A 6,745-nucleotide genomic window follows, 5' to 3' on the forward strand; every position below is an offset into this window, starting at 1 on the left:
CCCTCATGGCTTAGGTCTCAAGTTTTTATATGTTTTTAATATTTAAGATATTGGCCTAATATCTTCTGTGCAAAGCCTGGTAACATTATTGTATATATTCATGTGAGTCTAGACTTTTTTAGTTAAAAGTCTTTTATATTGCTATTTTAATCTCATTTGTTAGGAGTCTATTTGGGCTATTTATTGTTGCTTGATTTAAATTAGTGGTTTGTCTAATCTAAAAATTTATGCATTGTTTTGAGTACAACTTTTAAAATATTTTTATAGCATTCTGAATGTCTGCAGTATCTTTATAATGTTTCATTTATTTCATTCCTGATTATCTTATCATGTTCCACTCTCTCTTCTCCATCTGTCTGTCGGCCTACTCTCCTGCCTGCCTTTCTGTCTGTCTGTCTTGTTAGCTAGTCTCTTTTAATATTGTTCATTTGTTTATCTTTCCAAAGAATGAGGTTTTGGATTAATTCATTATTTGTATCATGTTCTTTGTTTCAATTTCATTAAATTCAACTGCGATTTTTATTACTTCTTTGTGTTTATTGGAATTGAGTTTGAATTTACTTTGGTACTATATTTTTGTACTTGAATTTTTCTGAATTGCATGACTAAGTAATTTATTTGTTCTTTTTCTAGTTTTTAATGTAGGTATTTAAATGTACAAATTTCCATAAAAATATATATTTCCTTTATAGGATTTATTTCAATATTCTCCAGAGTAACACTGTGCTTTGTTTTGTTTTGTTTTAAATGTTAATTGTTTATTAGATATTTTCTTCATTTACATTTCAAATGCTATACCCTTTCCTAGTTTCCCCTCTGAAACTCTGAAACTCTCTCCCTCAACCCTGCTTCCCAACCAACTCACTCCCACTTCCTGGCCCTGACATTCCCCTGTACTGGGGCACACAATCCTCACAAGACCAAGGGCCTTTCCTCCCATTGATGGCCTACTAGAACTCATATCCCATGCAGGGGTAGAGGAGTCGACCCCCAGCTCAAAGTGTTAGGGGCTTATGAAGGCAGAAACTGCAAACACCTGGCATGGGCTATAGCATTTGGCAAGCACAACGGATTCAAGGAACGGTTGGAGTATTCTGTATGAACATTTCCTAAAACAATGGAGCAAGTTAAACTTATACTTTGTGGTTAGTACAACATGGAATAATGGGGCAAGTTAAACTTTTACTCCCTACCATTAGTGGGGTGTATTTGGACACAAGTCTCGGGCTTACATGATTTTTAATTCTTCTCTCTCAGGATCTTTCAGGTCAGTCAACAGGTTCTCCAGCATAGGAGTGAGGATTAAAAAGAAAAGAGACAGCTAGACAACATTGTAGCATAACCCCAGTCAATTCTGAGACTGAAGACAAATTTAATTTTCCCAATCTGCTTTTTATACCATTTTAATTACATGCAAGTATTAAGGGCAAGCAGTACAATAAGAAACTAACAAGGCAATAAGCAAAGTCCTGTGATTACTCCCATAACAGTTGGTTAAAAGGGCTTGTCATAATGACCAAAATACTTGAGCCTACTTCCTTGTCCAAGCCCAAAATCTTGCCTGTAGCCTACTTCTTTTGTTGCATCCTAAGGTTAAAATACTTGCCTTACCCTACTTCCTTATTATAGCCTAAAGTTAGATTCTTGCTGAAACTTACTTCCTTATCATGTCCTCATGTCAGATTCCTGCCTGAGCTTACTTCCTTGTCATGGCCAATGTCGGATTCCTGTCTGAAGCCCATTTCCTGGTCCTTGGCCAATATCAGATTCCTGACAAGCAGCACCCCAAAAAGGCTTTCCATAGTTTCTATTAAGAGCATTGAAAATAAATGAAAATGTCATACCCCAAAATAAACCAGATTCAAATTTGAAAAAGTAGACACTTTCTGCATTGATATATTTAATACTTTGATACTGTCATAATTGCACTTATTTGTATCTTTGGTTAAAATCTCAAAATACAAAATTAACATTGGCATTTCTATGTAAATTATACCTAAATTCAATAACATTCTCCCTGTATTCAGATTTATCTATCTATCTATCTATCTATCTATCTATCTATCTATCTATCTATCTACCTATCTATATATATATATATACATATATATAATATGTAATTACTAATTGTAAATATATTGTATATATATGCATTTATATGTTTGTTTCAAATCAATATGATATATTAGGTTACTGAACTAGAATAAGCTATCTTACAGGAGAACTAAATGAATTAGAATCAGAGACTATTTCTTTAACTTAGACAAACACTAATACCACCACCACCAACATCAACACAACAACAAAAAGAACAACAAACCTTGAATCTGACCAAAATTTAGATGCATGGCATGCTCACAGATATACTAAAAATTGGATAGAATTTCATCACAAATTGAAAAAACTGAGTAGATAATTTCTTGAGTATTTCAAGGAACTAGAGAAAGTACCCAAGGAGCTAAAGGGGGGTTGCAGCTCTATAGGAGAACAACAATATGAAATAACCAGTACCCCCGAGCTCCCTGGAACTAAACCACTAATCAAAGAAACCACATGGTAGGACTTATATCTCTAGCTACATATGTAACAGAGGATGGCCTAGTTGGTCATCAATGGGAGGAGAGGCCCTGGGTCTTATGAATGTTCTAAGCTCTAGCATAGGGAAATTCCAGGGCCAGGAAGCAGGAGTGGGTATGTTGGGGAGCATGGAGAGGGCAGAGTGGAAATGGGACTTTTGGAGAAGAAACTAGGAAAGGGGATAACATTTGAAATGTAAATAAAGAAAATATCTAATAAAAATAAAATAAAAATAAAATACAGGAAGCTTATAGATTAACAAAATGCAAATAAAATAAAGAAGCAAATAAATATTGTAAGAGTAACCAAGATATAAGGCAGTGTACAGGTGCAACAAAGATTATGAGTATGTTATATAAACAAGTATATACATAAAATTATATTGATTTAAATATCCAATTTTTAACATTATTCATTATTCCTGATTCATTATTCAGGACAGAATTAGCATTCAGTTATATGAAGTAATATAACAATTGACCAGATATACTGAAGACAATTTTATACATTCCAAAAATTCAGTGATACATTAATGCAATAATTCCAGAACTAGTTTTTACTACCAATGATTAAAATGTGTACAAAATTAGGACTTAAAGGACTCCATAAAGATGTTTCTATCCCTTCCTTAGTTGAGTCTACATGATGATGCATCTAAAATGTAGTTAAGCTAGGTTGAATTTTCTAAAATTTCAAGAATTTTTCAAAGCATTCCTAGGTGCTAAAAAATAGATCAGTATTCTGTATGGAAATTCAATGTCAGTGATGGTAACATGTATATCCTTACATAAGGTACAAAGGTAACAACATTGCCTTAGGCACTGTAATAGGTTTTATAGTTGGCACAACTCGATGATAGTTATGCAAAACCTTTTCATTTTTTTCTGTATCCTCCATCATTCTGGAATTAAATTATAAAATAAATTCTTAATCATAAGTTATCAAGTTTTTATATTTTTTGGCAGTTATTCTAGCTCTGGGATGGAATTCAAAGATTCATGCCTTAATAGTAAAGAGAAATGTTTCAAAAGCACTGTCATACATGTCAAATAACTTTTACATCTCCACTATTCTTATGCAAAAGTAGCAGATGATGTTCTTACAGTTCTAAATACCAACACATTAAAATTCTCATTATAACTGTTCCTAATCTAGAATCTCAAAGTTATTTGGTAGATGTTTGTAACTATAAAACTAAGATGGCACTGTGTCAGTAACATTGGTATTTTTTCACAAATTATGTAGCTATACTTAATTTTTAAATTTTTTTTTATACGTATTTTCATCAATTACATTTCCAATGCTATCCCAAAAGTCCCCCATACCCTCCCCCCCACTTCCCTACCCACCCATTCCCACTTTTTGGCCCTGGCATTCCCTTGTACTGGGGCATATAAAGTTTGCATGTCCAATGGGCCTCTCTTTCCAGTGATGGCTTACTAGGCCATTTTTGAAACATATGCAGCTAGAGTCAAGAGCTCCGGGGTACTGGTTAGTTCATAATGTTGTTACACCTACAGGGTTGCAGATCTCTATAGCTCCTTGGATACTTTCTCTAGCTCCTCCATTGGGGGCCCTGTGATCCATCCAATAGCTGACTGTGAGTATCCACTTCTGTGTTTGCTAGGCCCCGGCCTAGTCTCACAAGAGACAGCTATATCAGGGTCCTTTCAGCAAAATCTTGCTGCTGTATGCAATGGTGTCAGCGTTTGGAGGCTAATTATGGGATGGATCCCTGGATATGGCATAAATATTTATAATGGCCAGAAGCTGGAAAGAACCCAGATGCCCCTCAACAGAGGAATGGATACAAAAAAATGTGGTACATTTACACAATGGAGTACTACTCAGCTATTAAAAAGAATGAATTTATGAAATTCCTAGGCAAATGGTTGGACCTGGAGGGCATCATCCTGAGTGAGGTAACACAATCACAAAAGAACTCAAATGATATGTACTCACTAATAAGTGGATATTAGCCCAGAAACTTAGTATACCCGAGATATAAGAGACAATTTGTAAAACACATGAAACTGAAGAAGAACAAAGACCAAAGTGTGGACACTATACTTAATTTTAATATTAAATAATTTTCTACTATGTCTTTGGTCTCTCCAAATTATTCAGTATTATAAAAACCAGAATATCTACTTTAACGTCGGTCACACATTGTATGTGTATCAAGTGAAATTTTGCTTTGAAAACCTACTCGTTCTATTCACTGCAGTATTATTCTTTGAAGAATAGCCATCACTGTGTGACTTTGTTAGGTAAAGGTACAAGAGTTCTGATGACCTGTTTTCTTAAAAGAGTACATCTACTATACTTTATAGAAGGAATTCACAGAATAATAGTCATTCTATCAATACTACTTTCCCTGGGGTGATTTAAAACATGTTTAAGGTCAAATCTGAATGTTCTTCTCTCCTTTTGTCTTTTGTCTTTTCCTAATATATGCTTTTAATCTGTATTTTCTAAACAATATAGAAATCATGGTGTGGAGAAGGAATAAGGATTTCTCTTCTTTGGAAATTTTCAACAGAATGTTACAAGAGAACTAGCTATGGTACTGATCTCAACAGATCTAGACTAGCTCATGAGTCCACATGCGTATGTAATCTTCTATACCCATATGTTGCTTTAGAATTTTATGCGATATTTATTGCTTTTACATTTTGGTAAGTTTTCAGCAAATGAGTAACACAATACAACACACACACACACATATACATACATACACATACACACACACCCATAAATACACTTTTGGGGGCATGGAAGAGTAGAGACTATCAGCTATTTATCAGTTGCAGTTCTAAAAGCTTATTACATGGGAAATCCAAGATATAATATGGTTGGTGATGTTAAGATATTTTAATATTGTAATTGGATTTAAATATCATATAACAGGATAGCAGATTTAATACAGCTACAAATAATTCCAAGGCATATTTTATTATGAATTTGCAAGCAAATTCTGTCAAAGTCCATTCACTTCAAAGGCAAGAAATATTCTTTGCAAAAGATATTACCACAAATCAGCACAAAGTAAGCAACTGCAAATACAGTCTACAACTGTTCCTGGCTCAAGTTCAGGACCTCTTCAAAACCACCAGCATGTGGACAGCAGCAGTTGTATGGAAAATGTATCCAACTTAACTCTGGTACCTGGAGACTCTCTGATTACAGGAATGAATCCTCCTTCTGCAGCCCTGATCCCTCTCCCCTGACCCAAGGGAACTAACTGCCAATACCACTAAGAACCTGGTGGTGAGTGCAGAAATGTGCTGCTACTGCTTTGATGTACTCTACTGTCACTTCTATGGCTTTCCACAGCCACAACTTCCTAGATTCAGCAGTGACCCTTATTCTTTCTTTGTGACCTGGAAGACAGGATGAGACAAGTGGCTTTGTGGCTGCATTGGGACCTTCTCAGCCATGAATCTTCATGCAGGACTCAGCGAGTACTCATTAATCAGTGCACTTAAGGACAGCCAGTTCCCGCCACTGACCCGAGAGGAACTGCCCAAACTTGTCTGTTCTGTCTCCCTCCTTACTAACTTTGAAGATGCAAGTGATTACATGAATTGAGAGGTAGGGGTCCACGAGAAACAGATTGAATTCATCAATGAAAAAGGCATTAAACACACAGCCACATATTTACCTGAGGTTGCTAAGGAANAAGACTGGGATCAGATCCAGAATATAGACTCCTTGCTCAGGAAAGGTGGTTTTATATATCCAGTTATCAGTGACTTCAGAAAATCAATCAAACTCACGAGGTATCAAAGTAAGAATGTGACAATCAGTTATGCAGAGTGTATTACTTCTGGACAACACTGTTTCCAGAATGGTGCACTTCAAGCCCCGCCCCTCTACAACCATTACTCCTGACACACAGCTTCATGACCAGTCCCACCCCCCTGTGGCCACCAATGGCAATGACATCATCAGAACAAATGCCTCCTTGTCCTGGTTCAGTTACTTCTATTACTGCACCATTTTTTTTGCCAAGTCTGTCTCCTGCTAACTGGAGAGTGTGGGGATACATTGAATAAAACAGAACACAAGGGGCTGAAAGCTTGTATCGGCCTTTCCCCAATCTGGGGTTCTGTTGAATCAGGGCTACAATAACCAGTGAGAATGGCTCTGTGGGTTCAGAAGACGG

At 35.9% G+C, this 6,745-nt stretch overlaps 1 pseudogene; it reads left to right on the forward strand.

Annotated features, from left to right (window-relative positions):
* The first annotated feature begins 1,041 nt into the window (after positions 1-1,041).
* LOC110295898 lies at positions 1,042-6,471 on the forward strand (annotated as a pseudogene).
* Positions 6,472-6,745: the final 274 nt, after the last annotated feature.

Source organism: Mus caroli, chromosome 1 (assembly GCF_900094665.2).
Source record: "Mus caroli chromosome 1, CAROLI_EIJ_v1.1, whole genome shotgun sequence".
NCBI classification, from domain to species: Eukaryota; Metazoa; Chordata; class Mammalia; order Rodentia; family Muridae; genus Mus; species Mus caroli.